This window comes from Capra hircus, unplaced genomic scaffold, assembly GCF_001704415.2.
Source record: "Capra hircus breed San Clemente unplaced genomic scaffold, ASM170441v1, whole genome shotgun sequence".
NCBI lineage: Eukaryota > Metazoa > Chordata > Mammalia > Artiodactyla > Bovidae > Capra > Capra hircus.
In genome coordinates this window covers 284668-304482 of record NW_017189563.1, presented here as the reverse complement: position 1 = coordinate 304482, position 19815 = coordinate 284668, and positions in this window count along the sequence as shown.

The window sequence follows — 19815 nt, the reverse complement described above, 5'->3', positions numbered from 1 at the left end:
TAATATAGAAGAGCTCACCCAAAAGTCTCAAAACCTACACTGAAACTAAGCTCCGCTCAAAAGCCAACAAGATCCAGTGCAAGACACACCAGGCTAATTATCCAGCTAAACAGGCACACAAACCTGAACATTACAAAGTGGACTCCCAAAGCAATTTCAAATGCATAGAAACCACAAAGTCACTACTAGACACTTCATTGCACTTCAGAGATATTGAGTGCAACCCACCAGAAAAAAGACACAAGGTAACCTTGTGAACCATTAAGCCAACCCCACCCACAAAGAGCAGACACCACAATTAAGCAGAATGACAAACTTCCAGTCTGCAGAGAGGGTACCCCAAACACAGAAATCTAAACAAGTTAAAAAGGCATATAAATAGTCAGTAGATGAAGGAATATAATAAAAAGCCATTAAACCGAACAAAAGAGGAACAGATAGGGAATATACCTGAGAGAATTCAGAATAATATTAAAGGTGATCCAAAATCTTGAAAACAAAATGGAGCTAAAGGTAAATAGATGATATACACAGATTGAGAAGATGCAAGAATATTTAACAAGGAGCTAGAAGAAAAAAGAGTAAATCAATAATGGAACATGAAATAACTGAGATTAAAAGCATTCTGAAGGGAATCAAAAGTAGACTAACTGAGGAAGAAAAGAGGATAGGTGGGGTGGAAGATAGAATGATGGAAATAAATGAAGCAGAGAGAAAAAAAGAAGAAAAAAAGAGAAGAATTAAAAGAAATGAGAACAACCTCAGAGGCGTGTAGGACAACATTAAATACCTCAACATTCGACTTATAGTTTCCATAGAAGAACATGAAAAGGAAGGACATGAGAAAATAGTTGAAGTAAAAATAAATAAATAAATAAATAAGTAAATAATTTTAAAAAAATAAAATAGTTGAAGTGATAATAGTCAAACTTCCTTAATATTGGTAAATAAATAGCCACAGAAGTCCAAAAAAATCAAGAGAGACCCAAACAGGAGAAACTCAAAGCAAAACATGTCAAGATGTATGTTCTTCAAAATAACAGAGATCTAACACAAAGAGGAAATACAGAAAGCAGCAAGGGAAAAGCAGTAAATAACACACAAGTGTAACAGCTCATCTTTCAATAGAAACCCTTCAGGCCAGAAGGAAATATCAGGATATACTTAAAGTGATGAAAAAGAAAAACCTACAGCCAAGATTACACTAACCAGCAAGGTTCTCATTAAAACATGGAATAGAAATGAAAGGCTTTACAGACAAGCAAAAGCTGAGAGAATACAGAACCACCAATCAGCTCTTCAACAAATGTGACAGGATCTTTAGTCAGAAAACAGAGAAAAGATTTTTTGAAATTGAATCCAAAACAATTAAGTGATAACAGATGCATGCTTATCAATAATTACCTTAAATGTAAATGGGTAAAATTCTCAAAACAAAAGGCAAATCCTGGATGAAAGGATACAAAAATAAGACCTTTATATATGCTGTTTACAAGAGACACACCTTAATCCTAGGGACACATACAGAATGAAAATGAAGGGCTGGAGAAACTTATTTCATGCAAATAGAAACCAAAATAAGCAGAAGTGGCAATACTTATGTAAGAAAAATTTGATTTTGGAATAAAGACAATGATAAGAGACAAAGAAGGACACTACATAATGATCAAAGGATCAACCCCAGAAGAACACACAATAATTATAAATACTTATATACCCAACATAGGAGCACCTCAATATATAAGGTAAATGCTAACAAGAATGACAGGAAAACTTAAGACTACACAATAATTGTGGGGGACTTAATACCCCACACACACCTTTGGATAGATTAACCAAACAGAAAATTAGCGAGTAAACATAGGCTTTAAATGAAATAATAGACCAGTTAGACGGAATTGATAACTCTAAGGTATGTCACCCCAAATCAACTGAATCAACCTTTTTCTCAAGGGCACATAGAACATTTTCCAGGATAGTTTAAATCCTGGGTCTTAAATTTAGTCTCATTAATTTGGAAAAAAAAAAAAAAAGGCATTTCAAGTTTCTCTGATCCTGATCACAGTGCAGTAAGACTAGGTGTCAGATATTGGGGGGGGGGGTGGAGAGGGGGTGAGGAATTAAAAATACAAACATATGCAGTCTACACAACATGCTTCTGAAAAACCAACAGATTATGGAAGAAATAATAAAAGGAAGTCAAATATATGTAGAAACAAATGAATGAAAAACCTCCAACCTAAGGGATTCAGTTAAAGTAGTTGCAATTTTGAGGTTCAAATCAATGCAGCCTACCTTAAAAACAAGGGAAACATGAAATAAACAACCTAACATTGCATCTAAAGCAAATAGAAGAAAAAGGAAAAGAAGAACCCCAAAGTTAGTAGAAGGAAGGAAATAATAAAAATCAGAGTAGAAATAAATGAAAAGAAAAAAAGATAACAAAAGTGAAAAAAACTAAAAGCTGGTTCTTCAAGAAGATAAATAAAATAGACAAAGCAGAGTCACTATGAAAAAAAGAGAGGAGAATTAAATCAATGATATTAGAAATAAAAATGGAGAAATAACGACAACACAGATACACAAAAGGGATTACAGTGAGCAACTATATGTCAATAAAATGAACAACTTAGAAGAAATGGACAAATTTTTAGAAAAATATAACCTTCTATAACTGAACTTGGAAGAAATAGAAAATCTTAGCCGACTTGTCACAACCAAGGGAGTTGAAGGATTAGTCAATAAATTTTAACCGTGTATGTAAGACATCAAAAAGACACAGATGCATAGTACAGTCTTTTGGACTCTGGGAGAGTGAGGGTGGGATGATTTGGGAGAATGGTATTGAAACGTATAATATCATATGTGAAACGAATCACCAGTGCAGTTTCAATGCATGATACAGGATACTCTGGGCTGGTGCACTGGGATGACACAGAGGGATGGTATGGGGAGGGACATGGGCGGGGGGCTCAGGATGGGGAACACGTGTACACCCGTGGCAGATTCATGTTGATGTATGGCAAAACCACTACAATATTGTAAAGTAATTAGACTCCAATTAAAATAAATAAATTTATATTAAAAAATAAGACCAGAAACTATAAAACTCCTAGAGGAGAACATAGGCAAAATACTCTCCGATATAAATCACAGCAGGATCCTCTATGATCCACCTCCCAGAATTCTGGAAATAAAAGCAAAAATAAACAAATGGGATCTAATTAAAATTAAAAGCTTCTGCACAACAAAGGAAACTCTAAGCAAGGTGAAAAGACAACCTTCTGAATGGGAGAAAATAATAGCAAATGAAGCAACTGACAAACAACTAATCTCAAAAAATATACAAGCAACTTATGCAGCTCAATTCCAGAAAAATAAACGACCCAATCAAAAAATGGGCCAAAGAACTAAATAGACATTTCTCCAAAGAAGGCATATGGATGGCTAACAAACACATGAAAAGATGCTCAACATCACTCATTATTAGAGAAATGCAAATCAAAACCACAATGAGGTACCACTTCACACCAGCCAGAATGGCTGTGATCCAAAAATCTGCAAGAAATAAATGCTGGAGAGGGTGTGGAGAAAAGGGAACCCTCCTACACTGTTGGTGGGAATGCAAACTAGTACAGCCACTATGGAAAACAGTGTGGAGATTCTGTAAAAAGTTGCAAATAGAACTACCGTATGACCCAGCAATCCCACTGCTGGGCATACACACCGAGGAAACCAGAATTGAAAGAGACACATGTACCCCCATGTTCATCGCAGCACTGTTTATAATAGCCAGGACATGGAACAACCAAGATGTCCATCAGCAGATGAATGGATAAGAAAGCTGTGGTACATATACACAATGGAGTATTACTCAGCCATTAAAAGGAATTCATTTGAATCAGTTCTGATGAGATGGATGAAACTGGAGCCAATTATACAGAGTGAAGTAAGCCAGAAAGAAAATCACCAATACAGTATACTAACACATATATATGGAATTTAGAAAGATGGCAATGACAACCCTGTATGCAAGACAGGAAAAAAGACACAGATGTGTATAACGGACTTTTGGACTCAGAGGAAGAGGGAGAGGGTAGGATGATTTGGGAGAATGGCATTCTAACATGTATACTATCATGCAAGAATTGAGTCGCCAGTCTATGTCTGACGCAGGATACAGCATGCTTGGGGCTGGTGCATGGGGATGACCCAGAGAGATGTTATGGGGAGGGAGGTGGGAGGGGGGTTCATGTTTGGGAATGCATGTAAGAATTAAAGATTTTAAAATTAAAAAAAATAAAAATAAAAAAAAATTCCAACAAACAAAACTAGAACCAGATGGCTTCACAAGGAGTTGTACCAAAAAATTAGTGAAAACCTAAAATCTATCATTCTCAAACACTTCGAGAAAAACTGCAGAAGGCAAAATCTCCAAATTTATTCCACGAGGCCACCATCACCCTAAAACTGAAACTAGACAAATATGGCACAGAGAAAAAGAAAACTACAGGCCAGTTTCACTGATGAACATACATGCAAAAATCCTTAACAAATTTTCAGCAAAAAGAATCCAACAACATGCCAAAAAGATTATACATCATGACCAAGTTGGCTTTGAATGAAAGGATTCTTCAATATTTGCAAATCAATCAATGTGTAACACACTAACTATTTGAAAGGTAAAACTCACGTGATCTCCTCAATAGATGCAGAGAAATCCTCTGACTAAAATCAACACAGATTTTTGATAAAAACTCCTCAGAAAGCAGGCAAAGAAGGAACGTACTTTAATAAAATTCATATACAACGAATCCACAGCGAATATTATCCTTAATGGTGAAAAACCAGAAGCATTTCCTCTGAAATCAAGAATGAGACAGGGATGCCCACTCACACCACTACAATTCAAAATAATTTAGGATGTCCTAACCAACGCAATCAGAGAATAAAAAAGAAATGCCACTGTTTGCAAATGACATGATGCTCTACATAGAAAACCATAAAAAGACCTCCAGAAAATTACTGGAGCAAATCAATGACTATAGTAAAAGTTGCAGGATATAAAATTAACACACAGAGATCCCTTGCAATCCTATACACTAATAATGAGAAAAAGAAATTAAGGAAGTAATTCCATTCACAATTGCAATGGAAAGAAACATACACAGGAATAAATTTACATAAAGAAACTAAAGAACTATATATAGAAAGCGATAAAACACTAATGAAAGAAATCAAAGTTTACACAAATAAATGAAGAAATAGGTCATGTTAGTGGATTAAAAGAGTCAATAGACTAAAAATGAGTGTACTACCCAAAGCAATCCTAGATTCAATGCAATCCCTATCAAGCTACCAATGGTATTTTTCACAGAACTAGAATAAAAAATTTCACCATTTGTATGGAAACACAAAAAAACATCAAATAGCCAAAACAATCCTGTGAAAGAAGAATGGAACTGGAGGAGCCAACCTGCCCAACTTCAGACTACACTACAAAACTACACTCAGCAAGACAGTGTGGTACTGGCACAAAGACAGAAATACAGATCAATGGAACAGAATAGAAAGCCAAGAGTTAAACCCATGCACTTATGGACACGTTATCTTTTATAAAGGAGGTAAAAATATACAGTGAAGAAAAGATAATCTTTTTACCAAGTGGCACTGGGAAAACTACAAACAAACTGTTCAGTTCAGTTCAGTTCAGTTGCTCAGTCATGTCCAACTCATTGCTACCCCATGAATCGCAGCACACCAGGCCTCCCTGTCCATCATCATCTCCCAGAGTTCACTCAGACTCACATTCATCGAGTCAGTGATGCCATCCAGCCGTCTTATCCTCTGTCATCCCCTTCTCCTCCTGCTCTCAATCCCTCACAGCATGAGAGTCTTTTCCAATGACTCAACTCTTTGTATCAGGTGGCCAAAGTACTGGAGTTTCAGCTTCAGCATAATTTCTTCCAAAGAACACCCAGGGCTGATGTCCCTTAGAATGGGCTGGTTGGATCTTCTTGCATTCCAAGGGACTCTCAGGAGTCTTCTATAATACCATAATTCAAAAGCATCAATTCTTCAGCACTCAGCCTTCACAGTCCAACTCTCACATCCATACATGACCATTGGAAAAACCATAGCCTTGACTAGACGGGCCTTTGCTGGCCAAGTAATGTTTCTGCTTTTGAATATGCTGTCTAGGTTGATCATAACTTTTCTTCCAAGGAGCAAGCATCTTTTAATTTCATGGAGGGAGTCACTGTCTGCCAACCAGTCTGTTCTAAAGGAGATCAGCCCTGGAATTTCTTTGGAAGGAATGATGCTAAATCTGAATCTCCAGTACTTTCACCACCTCATGCAAAGAGTTGACTCACTGGAAAAGACTTTGATGCTGGGAGCAACTGGGGGCATGAGGAGAAGTGGACAACAGAGGAAAAGATGGCTAGATGGCATCAATCACTCGATGGACATGAATCTGAGTGAACTCTGGGAGCTGGTGGTGGACAGGGGTCGTAAAGAGTCGGACACGACTGAGCGACTGAACTGAACTGAACTGAGTCACCGTCCGCAGTGATTTTGGAGCCCAATAAAATAAAGTCAGACACTGCTTCCACTGTTCCCCCATCTATTTCCCATGAAGTCATGGGACCAGATGCCAGGAACTTTGTTTTCTGAATTTTCAGCTTTAAACCAACTTTTTCACTCTCCACTTTCACTTTCATCAAGAGGCTTTTTAGTTCCTGTTCACTTTCTGCCATAAGGGCCGTGTCATCTGCATATCTGAGGGTATTAATATTTCTCCTGGAAATCTTGATTTCAGCTTGTGCCCAGCATTTCTCATGATGTACTCTGCATAGAAGTTAAATAAGCAGGGTGACAATATACAGCCTTAACGTACTCCTTTTCCTACTTGGAACCAGTCTGTTGTTCCATGTCCAGTTCTAACTGTTGCTTCCTGACCTGCATATAGGCTTCTCAAGGGGCAGGTCAGGTGGTCTGATATTCCCATCTCTTTCAGAATTTTCGACAGTTTCTTGTGATTAGCACAGTTAAAGGCTTTGACTTAGTCAATAGAGCAAAAATGGATGTTTTTCTGGAACTCTTGCTTTTTCCATGATCCAACAGATGTTTGCAATTTGACCTCTGGTTCCTCTGCTTTTTCTAAAACCAGCTTGAACATTTGGAATTTCACAATTCACATACTGCTGAAGCCTGGATTGGAGAATTTTGAACATTACTTTACTAGTGTGTGAGATGAGTGCAATTGTTCAGTAGTTTGAGAAATCTTTTACATTGTCCTTCTTTGGGATTGGAATAAAAACTGACTTTTTTCAGTCCTGTGGTCACTGCTGAGTTTTCCGAATTTGCTGGCATATTGATTTAAGAACTTTCACAGCATTATCTTTCAGTATTTGAAATAGCTCAACTGGAATTCTATCACCTCCACTAGCTTTGTTCGTAGTGATGCTTTCTAAGGCTCACTTGACTTCACATTCCTGGATGTGTGCCTCTAGGTGAGTGATCACATCATCGTGATTTTCTATGTCATGAAGACATTTTCTGTACAGTTCTTCTGTGTATTCTGCCACCACTTCTTAATATCTTCTGCTTCTGTTAGGTCCATAACAATTCTGTCCTTTATTGAGCCCATCTTTGCATGAAATGTTCCCTTGGTATCTCTAATTTTCCTGAAGGGATATCTAGTTCCTTATTCTGTTGTTTTCCTCTATTTCTTTGCATTGATTCCTGAGGAAGGTTGTTTTTTTTTTTGTTTTTTTTTTAATCTCTTTTTGCTATTCCTTAGAACTCTGCATTCAGATGCTTATATCTTTCCTTTTCTCCTTTGCTTTTCACATCTCTTCTTTTCACAGCTATTTGTAGGGCCTCCCCAGACAGCCATTTTGCTTTTTTTTTTTTTTCCATTTATTTTCCTTGGGGATGGTCTTGATCCCTGTCTCCTGTACAATGTCACAAACCTTCATCCGTTGTTCATCAGGTACTCTATCTATCAGGTCTAGTCCCTTAAAACTATTTCTCACTTCTACTCTATAATTATAAGAGATTTGATTTAGGTCATACCTAAATGGACTAATGGTTTTCCCTACTCTCTTTGATTTAAGTCTGTATTTGGCATTAAGGAGCTCATAATCTGAGCCACAGTCAGCTCCTGGCCTTGTTTTTACTGACTGTACAGAGCATCTTTGGCTGCAAAGAATATAATTAATCTGATTTTGGTGTTGTCCATCTGGTGATTCTTCTCTTGTGTTGTTTGAAGAGGCTGTTTTTTATAACCAGTGCATTCTCTTGTCAAAACTCTATTAGCCTTTGCACTACTTCATTCCATATTCCAAGACCAAATTTGCTTGTTATTCCAGGTGTTTCTTGACTTCCTACTTTCGCATTCAATTCCCCTATAACGAAAAGGACATCTTTTTCGGGTGTTAGTTCTGAACGGTCTTGTAGATCTTCATAGAACCGTTCAACTTCAGCTTCTTCAGCATTAACGCTTTGGCATAGACTTGGGTTACTGTGATATTGAATGGTTTACCTTGGAAATTAACAGAGATCATTCTGTAGTTTTTGAGACTGCATCCAAGTACTGCATTTGGGAATCTTTTTTTGACTATTATGGCTACTCCATTTCTTCTAAGTGATTCCTGCCCACTTATATAAAATGGTCTCTGACTTAAATTCACCCATTCCAGTCCATTTTAGTTATCTGTTCCTAGAATGTCTTTCACTCTTGCCATTTCCTCTTCGACCATTTCCAATTTGCCTTGATTCATGGATCTGACATTCCATGTCCCTATGCAATGTTGCTCTTTACAGCATTGGACCTTGCTTCTCTCACCAGTCACATCCACAACTGGGTATTGTTTTTGCTTTGACTCCATCCCTTCATTCTTTCTGGAGTTATTTCTGCATGATCTCCAGTAGCATGTTGGGTACCTACTGACTTGGGGAGCGCCTCCTTGAGTATCCTATCATTTTGCCATTTCATACTGTCATGAGGTTCTCAAGGCAAGAATGCTGAAGCGGTTTGCCATTCCCTTCTCCAGTGGACCATATTCTTTCAGACCTCTCCGCCAAGATCCATCCTTCTTGTGTGGCCCCACAAGGCATGGCTTAGTTTCATTTAGTTAGACAAGGCTGTGGTCCTAGTGTGATTAGATTGACTATAGTTTTCTGTGATTATGGTTTCAGTGTGAACCCTTATACACATATAATTTTTTAAACTTCAAAATATCCTATGCAGACAGCTTTTGTTGTGGTGGTGATTTTATTTATTTATTTTCTAATTTTTTGTTTATTTTATTTCATTTTTTAATTTTTATTTTTGCTTTATTATTGTTGTTAGTAGGAATTCCTTTACCAATGCCAATCTCTGTTTTGAGTACCTATGTGTATGCATGTTAAGTCACTTCAGTCTTGTCTAACTCTGCAACACTATGGACCATAGTCTGCCAGCCTCTTCTGTCTATGGGATTCTCCAGGCAAGAATACTGGAGTGGTTTGCATACCCTACCCCAGTTCTAAATACCTACTGCTTAGTTTCTTCAGGGGTCTCTGACTCTGTGCAACCCCAAGGACTGCAGCCTCCCAGGAATCTCTGTCCATGATATTCTGCATTTAAGAACACTGGAATAGGTTGTATGCCCTCCTCTCTGAATTCCTAGTATACATTTTATCATTGACTCCTATATATCATAAAATATTTAGTTTTCATGGATTAGTTTTAGGTAGGTCTTTTATTATTTATATTTATTCTTATTAATAATTTATCAATTATTACTGGTTAGTTCTGAATTCAGTTATAGTTATTATTATAATTATTACTAGTTAATTCTGAGCAATTATTACTGGTTATTTCTAAATACTTTATTATATGGTTGAACTCATTTGATTACTCATTATATACCTTAACTTATTTATTCTTCAGAGCATCCCAGTAAAATAGTTTGTTGCTCTTGTTATTTCATTATTTTTGTCTTATTATTCCCAGATGGTTTTTTACTAGAGCTGACCTCTATTGAAAGCATTGTATATGCTTTTTCTAACTGAGTCCTATACATCCCACTTAGTCACACAGATTTAAATGTGATAGGTTTTATTGTTATTGCTATTGTTGTTGTTGTTCAGTCACTAAATCATGTTTGACTATTTGTGACTCCATGGATTCCAGCAAGTCAGGCTGCACTGTTATTCACTGTCTCCCAGAATCTGCTCAAATTCAAGTCCATTGAGTCAGCATTACTATCTAACCATCTCAGACTCTTCCACTCTGTTTTTCTGCCCTAAAACTTTCCCAGCACCAGGGTGTTATCCAGTGAGTCACATCAGGTGACCAAGGTATTGGAGCTTCAGCTTCAACATAATTAATAATAGTAACTATTATTTTTTAATGTTTTTTAATTAAGTCACATAATATAAAACATACCATTTTAATGGCATATTATTCTTTATAATTTGATTTATATTACTTTTATTCAACTTTATTGTTCAAATCCTACAAACTTTATTCAACCTTTACAGTATACCAGTAAGGTAAGTTTTGTGTTATTTTGTTCATACAACTTAATGACTATTTTTGTTTACAAAATTGACAGTTCCATATTTAATAAACCTTTGTGCATTAACATATACATATTAATGTAGTTATTACTTTGCTTTAACTAATGCTGTCCATTAAGTACTTTAATATATTTACCCTTGAATTCCATAATCTTTCATTTTTATGGCATGTCAAAGAGGTAGGTTTTGTTGTTGTAGTTGCTTTTACCAATTAGTACTTAACTAATCTGCATCTCTTTTCTAAGCATTTTGTGTGCATTTACCTATTGAATCCTATCCACCTTGGCTAATTGAATCATATCATTGCTGTTGTTCAGTTGCTCAGTAAAGTCCTACTCTTTATGGCCCCATCAAATACCGTGACTAATGTCTTCCCAGCATTTCAGATAGGTAGGATTATTTTTTATTTTCTTGTTATATTATTATTGTTGTGTGTTATCATTATTTAGTAAAGACCTATTTTTCCTAATTTCCTTAGTTCTTTGTTACCATTACCCAAATTCTTACACACTTTAACACATTCAATGAGTGAGTGACATGTTTTTTATGTTTTATATTCTTTATAGCTAATAATTTTCATTATTATTTGTTAGCTTTTTTTCCCTAATACCATCCACTTTTCTCAGTTCGGTTCTGTTCAGTCGCTCAGCCATTTCTGACTGTTTGCCACCCCACGGAACGTAGCACAAGACACTTCACTGTCCATCACCAACACCCAGGAATTGCTCAAGTTCATGTCCATCGAGTCATTGATACCATACAACCATCTCATTCTATGTCATACACTTCTCCTCCTACCTTTAATCTTTCCAAGTACTGGGGGCTTTTCCAATGAGTCAGTTATTCACATCAGGTGGCCAAAGTTTTGGAGCATGAGCTTGAGCATCAGTCCTTCCAATTGATATTCAGGACTGATTTCCATTAGGATTGACTGACTTGGTCTCCTAGAAGTCTCCAGAGTCCAAGAAAACTCTCAAAAGTCTTCTTCAACACCACAGTTCATAAGCAGTTTTTCAAAATTCAGCTTTCCTTAAGGTACAACTCTCAGATTCATATATGACTTCTGCAAAAACCATAGCTTTGATCAGATGGACCTTTGTTGGCAAAGTAATGCCCCTTTATTTTAATATGCTCTCTAGGCTTTCCATAGCTTTGTTTCCAAGAAGGAATTGTCTTTTAATGTCATGGCTGCAATCACCATTTGTGATGATTTTGGAGCCCAAGAAAATAGTGTGTCACAGTTCCCCATCTATCTGCAACGAGGTGATGGAACTAGATGCCATGATCTTTTTGAATTCTGAGATTTAAGCCAGCTTTTTTTTTTTTTTTTTTTTACTTTCCTCCTCAACTTTCATTTAAAGGCTCGTTAGTTTCATTAGAGGCTCTGCAGAATCTTTAGAAGAAAGTGAAGTTCTTCCTCACTTTCTGTCATGAAGGTGGTGTCATCTTCATATCTGAGGTTATTATTTCTCCCTGCAAACTCTTGATTCCAGTTTTTGCTTCAACCAGCTTACCACTTTATATTATATACTCTGCATATAATTTAAATAAGCAAGGTGGTAATATACATACTTGACACACTCCCTTATCAATTTGGAACCAGTTCAATGTACAGCTATAACTGTTGCTTTTTGATCTGTATACAGATTTCTCAGGAGGCACATAAGATGGTCTGGCATTCCCATCACTTTAATAATTTCTCACAGTTTGTTTCAAACCACACCATCAAAGGCATTTGCCTAGTCAATGAAGAAGAAGTAGGTGGTTTTCTGGAATTATCTTGCTTATTCTACTATCCAGTGGATGCTGGCAATTTGATCTATGGTTTGTCTGACTTCTCTAAATATAGCTTAAACCTCTCAAAGTTCTTGGTTCATGTACTATGGGAACCTAGCTTGGATAATTTTAAGCATTAATTTACAAGCATTTGAGATGAGTGCAATTGAGCTGTAGTTTGATCATTTTTTGGCATTACATTTCTTTTAGATTGAAATGAAAACCAAGTTTTTCCAGTCCTGTGGCCACTCTTGAGTTTTCCATAATTGCTGGTATCGTGAATGTAACAGTTTCATAACAACATCATTTGGGATTTTAAATATCACAACTGTAATTCCATCACTTCCACTAGCTTTGTTCATTATGATGCTTCCTAAGAACTGCTTTAGTTGGCATTGAAGGATGTCTGGTTTTAGGTGAGTGATCACACCATCATGGTTACCTAGGTCATGAAAGTCTTTTTTGTATAGTTCTTTGATGTATTGCTACCACCTTTTATTAATATCTTTTGCTTCTGTTAGGTCCATATCCTTTCTGTTCTTTTTTGTGCCCATTTTTTGTATGAAATCTTATCTTTGTATCTCTGATTTTCTTGAAGAGATCTCTAGTCTTTCCCATTCCATTTTTGACCTTTATTTATTTGCATTGATCGCTTAGGAAAGCTTTTTTACCTCTCCTTGCAAATTTTGGAACTCTGCATTCAGATGGATATAGTTTTCCTTTTCTCCTTTGCTTTTAACATTTCTTATTTTCTCAGCTATTTGTAAGACCTTCTCAGACAACCACTTTGCCTTTCTTCTTCTTAGGGATGGTTTTGATCACTGCGTCCTGTACCATGCTATAACCTCCATCCATAGTTCGTCAGGTACTGTATCAGATCTAGTCCTTTGAATCTATTTGTCACTTCTTCTGTATATAGTAAGGGGTTTTATTTAAGTCACACCTGAATGGTTTGTGTATAAGTTAAATAAGCAGGGTGACAATATGGCAGAAAGTGAAGAAGAACTAAAGAACCTCGTGATAAAAGTGAAAGAGGAGAGTGAAAATGTTGGCTTAAAGCTCATCATTCAGAAAATTGAGATCATGGAGTCCAGTCCCATCACTTCATGACAAATAGATGGGGAAATAGTGGAAACTGTGACAAACTTTATTTTCTGGGCTCCAAAATCACTGTAGATAATGATTGCAGCCATGAAATTAGAAGATGCTTGCTCCTTGGAAGGAAGGTTATGACCAAGATAGTATATTCAAAAGCAGAGACATTACTTTGTCAACAAAGGTCTGTTTAGTCAAGACTATGGTTTTATCCCGTGATCATGTATGGATGTGAGAGCTGGACTATAAAGAAAACTGAGCACAGACGAAATGATGCTTTTGAACTGTGGTGTTGGAGAAGACTCTTGAGAGTCCCTTGGACTGCAAGGAGATTCAACTTGCACATCCTAAAAGAGATCAGTCCTGGGTGTTCATTGATAAGAGCGATGTTGAAGCTGAAATTCCAATACTTTGGCCACCTGATGTGAAGACCTGACTCATTTGAAAATGCCCTGATGCTGGAAAAGATTGAGGGCAGGAGGAGAAGGGGATGACAGAGGATGAGATGGTTTGATGGTATCACTGACTGAATGGACATGGGTTTGAGTGAACTTTGGGAGTTGTTGATGGACAGGGAGGCCTGGCATTCACAGTTCATGTGGTTGCAGAGTCAGACACAACTAAGAGACTGAATTGAACTGAACTGAATGGTTTAGTGATTTTCCCTACTTTCTTCAATTTAAGTCTGATTTTGAAATTAGGAGTTAATGATCTGAGCCACAATCAGCTTCTTGTCTTTTTTTGATGACTGTATAGAGCCTCTCCATCTTTGACTGTAGACAAGATGGTCATCTGAATTAAATATACCCGTTCCTGTGCATTACAGTTCACTGATTCCTAAAATGTCAGTGTTCACCCTTGCCATCCCCTGTTTGACCACTTCCAACTTACCTTTTTCTTTGGAATCCAGAGTCACAAAATACTCCTCAGAGGACACTCGTAACAGTGAAGTACACTTTATTATACTAATGGGTCCAAGGGAAATCATTGCCAACAAAGAGCCCAACGATTTCTGAGGACTTGGTTTTATACTCTCTTTTAAATCATTGGTTAAATGTTAGTAATTAGTTGTGGCAGAATTAACAAATACTACATACAAGTGACTGTGCTATTGTTAATCTGAGACAACCTGGCCTTTGCTTCCAATCTTTGCCTTTTGTGAGGAGACAGTTTCCTTGTTTTCCCTTAGTTATTGTTAACTGAGTCCAGGCCCAGTTCACATCCTGCCTTAAAATGGCTGACAGCCTTCAAGATGAAATCGCTCTTGTCCTCCTCCCAGAAACTCCAACATCCCCATCCCACCTTGATGCTGGTCCTATCTTTAACTATTGATGTGCATCAGTCAAGGGTATGTATTGTACATCACGACTATGTAGCTGTAGCAAGGCTGTCAGTCTAGAGGTTACACACTGAGTTATACATTGGAGAATAGAAGACCTAAAAATTGATAATACAATGATTAAAAAATAATCACAAAAAGTTCTTCCACCAATCACCTTTGATTCAAGAATATGCCAATGACCAAAAACGGGGATTGATGTCACCCCATGTCCTTAAATCAATTTGGTTAGAGTTCAGATTACATCAAGAAAGAATTAACAGGTTATGACTTACCAAAGAAAGAAATATTTCTTGTTGTTGTCTCAAGAATTGGTAGGGGGTCTAAAGTCCCCTCTGTGTAAGGGAAACACCCACCAAGGAAGTCCATCAATCATCAACAAATGTATGGCCCCACAAATCCTACAGTTTAGTTCATATATGAGTGGGCCCAGACAGATGCACATTATCCTTGAACTATTTGTAGTCCTAGTATGGTGGTCATGATGATTAGGAATAGCAGAATCATCATTAGTGGCTCCATACAGGATCTGTAGTTGTGAATGGAAGATGAGTATGGTCTTCAGTAATTCCTCCTGGTTAGTGCGGGCTTTTGTCCCTTTCCCTCCACTGCTGTCTTGAGCTGAGTGTGGTGAATCCAGGGAGTGATACCTGCAACTTTAACTGCAGTGCGAGAGGTTAATACAATTGTGTATGGCCCTTTCCAGGTAGCGAACAATGTCTGCTGCTTCCAATTCTTTATGTGCTAAATCTCCTGGCAAGTATAGGTGTACAGTAGTGTCTAGAGAAAATGGAATTCTCTCCTGAACATAGGGATTGTTGCCATGGATCAGCTTTGCCAACTGTTTCAGTTGCCACAACACCTCCATCCTTCCTCTTTATGATAATATTCCCTTTACTTCTAGTAGAGGAGGCCTTCCAAACATTATTTCATGTGCGAAATACCCATGAGATCATTGATGGGGGCAGAGTCATTCTGATCTTCATTAACACTAATGGCAGCTAATGACAGCATGTCCATCCATGGGGGGAGGGGGTGGGGGGGAAGTTCCAATTTCTTACACTCATTTTGCCGAAGTCACCTTGATAACCCAGTTCGTTTTCTCAACAATTCCTGAGCTTTGTGGCCTATATGTTGTATGTAGTTTCCATTTATATTACTGTTTTGCAAACCAGTTGAAGTAACTCAACCATAAATGCAGGCCCATTATCTGATCCTATATTCAGAGGGAACTCAAACCTAGAAATAATGTCTCTCAGTGTACATTGGGCCACGTCCTTGTTTTCTCAGTCTTGATGGGATAAGCTTCCACCTTTCCTGGAAAAATACGTACCATTGGCAGCAAATATTTGTGTTCTTAACATGGCTTAACATCTGTGAAGTCCACCTCTAGATGTTCAATAGAACTGTCCTCTTTAATTGTATTCCTGGACGTGCTGTCTCCCTGAAACCAGGTTATTTTTAGAATAGATTATACATTGGCAACTTACATCTACACACAAGACTGTTAGACCTTATTGCAAGTCTTATTTTACCTAAATGGTGGATTGATAGAAATCCATAACCAGTTGAAATGCCAGCCTAGAGGGGACGAAAAGACTCCCATCTGAGATTTTCCACCATCAATCCTCCCAATATGTTCCTCACTTAGTTTGTGCCCAGGTGATTTCTTCCTTGTCAAAGACTGGGGTCACTTGAGCAGTTAGTAGGCTAGACACCACAGGTGTCACCATAAGTTTGGTTGCTGTATTGTCCTGGGTGGCTGCTTTCTTTGCCCCTTAGTTGATCAGACAGGACTGTGCATTCTATATCTTTACCCTTGATCTGAGATTATAAAGAACAGATATCTCTAGAGCACAAATAAGGAAGTAGAAGTTAACAATAAAAGGCATGCAAGGGTTAGGATCTGGGCTTTTTCCTGTAAATGGCATTAGCCCCCTGATCCTCACTTTATTTTTGAGTCATCACTTTATTTTTCCTTCTGCAGCACTACTCCCTCAGGTCAGTTCATTGTTTGTCTGTTTCTGACACTTTCCAACACTGAGAACAAGTCTCTGTCATCAGGAGTAGGTCATCCACACATTTTGGGATCTGACACTTAGTAGCATCCGATGGGAAGAAGAGGAGATCTGTTGCCAGGGTTTCCCCAAATATTGTAAGGAAATTTTGAATCCTTATGGTAGCTGAGTCCAAGTCAGCTGGGTCTTCTGACTCATCCTGAGATCTCAAGTACTGAGCTGCCCAATAATCTTATTCCCTGTCCTTCTTCACTGGGAGGAAAGGGGTGTTCCATGGTGATTGGCATTCCACCAGTATACCTGTGCCCTTCAGCCTATCAATGCGGAGCTTGATTCCTTCCCTGGCAGCCACTGGTATAGGATATCATTTATTTCCTTACAGGCTAGGCTCCCACCTTTAGCTCCATTACCACCTGAGGGTGGTTTTCCACAAGTCTTCAGCCTATACTTCAGGAAACAGTTATACTAGGGATTCCAGAGTCTGCAGCCCTCCAGATGACTGTATGAGCTTCCACTCATCTTCCCTTGGTATCACCACAGGTATGAGGAAAATCTGTTCCCTCTTGAAATTTTAGCAGTGAAGCCACTTACATGCTTCTGTGAGGACCCGCTGTCTTTCTTCTGTACTGAAGATGGTGAGAAGCTGGGCTATGTCATCCCACACCGGTGCATGGGTCCTGAAAATAATCTCTGGTAGATGAATTGCATCCTGTGGCTTTTTAGAATAGGGAGGGGTATGGCTTTGCCAGTTCAATAGATCTGTGGTAAAGAATGGCTGATATAAAACAGCAGTGTAGCCAGGATGGATATACCCATCTGGCCGCACCTGTGATACCGCTTGGACTTCCCTAACAGGTATTGGCAAAACCTAGCTCTCTCGCAGTTCCTTTGTAGACCTCAGCTGCCTCTGAACACTTAACTCTCTCTTTCTCTCCTCTTCTAAACTGGAGAGGGTTGGGTATAATGTCAGTGCAGTAGCTCCTGTCACAGTTTGTGGTACAATAGGAAGGAGAGAAATCTCCTCCACTGGGGGAGGCAGAGGAGGAATGTTGCTTCTTCTTGTTCTGGGGATGCCCTTCATGTTTTCCAGTATGAAGGGAATAGTGGGAGTTCCTCATCCTCCAGATCATAGTATTTTTCCTTTATTTTTTCTTCCTTGGATTTTGCCTTCACCAGCAAAATTTTGCTCTCTCCTATTCCAAGATAACATACTTGGGCTGAAGGAGATGGATTTTGTGCAGTTAGTAGCCATGAGTACAGGAACTGGTCTGGGTGTCCTGGCTGTTCAGTTACCACAGAATACAAACTTTGTCCAATCCAAGGGTTCCTTCTGAGAGTCATCCTACCCCAAAAGATGGCCAGTCTAGCTCATAAAATGTTTTAAGCTTGCCTGGGGTTAACCTTTTTTTTTTTTTTTTTAAATTTTTTAATCATCCATTCCGGAAAGGTTGGTTTGGATTTTTTGCTACCCTTCCTACTTCTTTACTTTCCTTCTATCACTTACAGCAAGCCCAACTTCTATTCTGTCACTCATCACTAGGATCTTGTACCCCAGCCATGGCTGAAGTCTCCACTCAAAGAAGTACAACTGCCACTGTACCTCAACCATGACCAGAGTGAAAAGGGTCTTACCTACCAAGTCTTTCCATGGTAATACCTTTCATGTTTTTCTGTCAGCAGTCATACAAATCCAATATATTAAGGCTTTCATGTACTCCTCCTTGCATAAGTCTGATGCTGGAAAGATCCCAGTCTGTCTTATCAAGGATCAATGCAGACAAATGTGTACCCATAGCCTCAGTTTCCAGTCTGGTCCTAAACAACATTCAGGAAGTCCCTGAATGCCTAAGGAGAATGGGAAGGTGTTGCACAAATGGGACAGTCCCCTGGAAACTAGTAAGTACATTGATAATTGGCACAGATTCAGTTAATACTGTTTTACTTATTTCAGTAAACAATTCCCCACTGAGCCTGCAAGGACACAGTCACCACATGTTTATCCAGCCCCAGTGAGTTGATCAGGTCCCTTCTTCCACTATCACAGTGGGACCGACTTGTTTGTTACCCTCTGTAATCCACAGTTTTGTGAAGTCCTCCTAGAAAGATGAGTCAATAAAACAAGAGCTGACCTGAGAGAGGAGGCACCTTACCCTCCCAGAGGCTCTCATTCCAGCGAGAGCCTCAGGTGGAGGCTCAATATGCCTGTCTCTCTGAGGGTTTCCCAGCCAACATACCAGACATTTTGTAGAATCCAGAGTTGTAAAACAATCCTTGGAGGACACTCAGTACAGTGGAGTTCAGTTTATTACAGTAGCAGGTCCAAGCGGAATCGGTTCCTGACAAGGACCCTGATGATTTTGAAGGACTCAGTTTTATACCTTCCACTACCTGAACTGAATGGTTACACATTCAGTTCAGTTCAGTTCAGTTCAGTCACTAAGTTGTGTCCGACTCTTTGCGACCCCATGAATCACAGCACACCAGGCCTCCCTGTCCATCACCAACTCCCAGAGTTCAATCAAACTGGTTACACATTACTAATTTTTAAATATGGAGGTGTGGAAGAATTACCAACTACAACATGCAGGTTCAGGCGCTATCATTAGTCTAATTAACACAATCTGAGCTTTACTTTCCAATTGTGAGGATGGAGTTTCCTGATTTTTCTTTGATGATATTTAACAGTTCAGGCCCAGTTCTCATCCTGCCTTGAGATGACTGACAGTCTTCAAGGTGAAATCCCACTTTCCCTCCTCCCAGCCTCCCCAGCATCTTGATTGGTGGACCTAACATTCCAGATTCCTATGAAATATTTTTCTTTACACCATTGGAGTTGTTTTGCTTTGGCTCAACCTCTTCATTCATCCTGGAGCTATTTCTCCATTCTTCTGCAGTAGCATATTGGTCACCTACCAACTTGGGGAGTTTATCTTTCAGTGTTCCTTCAGTGTTCTTTCACTGTTCAGACAAGTTTTCTGTCATCTTGTCTCCAATCCTCTTTTCTAAGTACTTTCT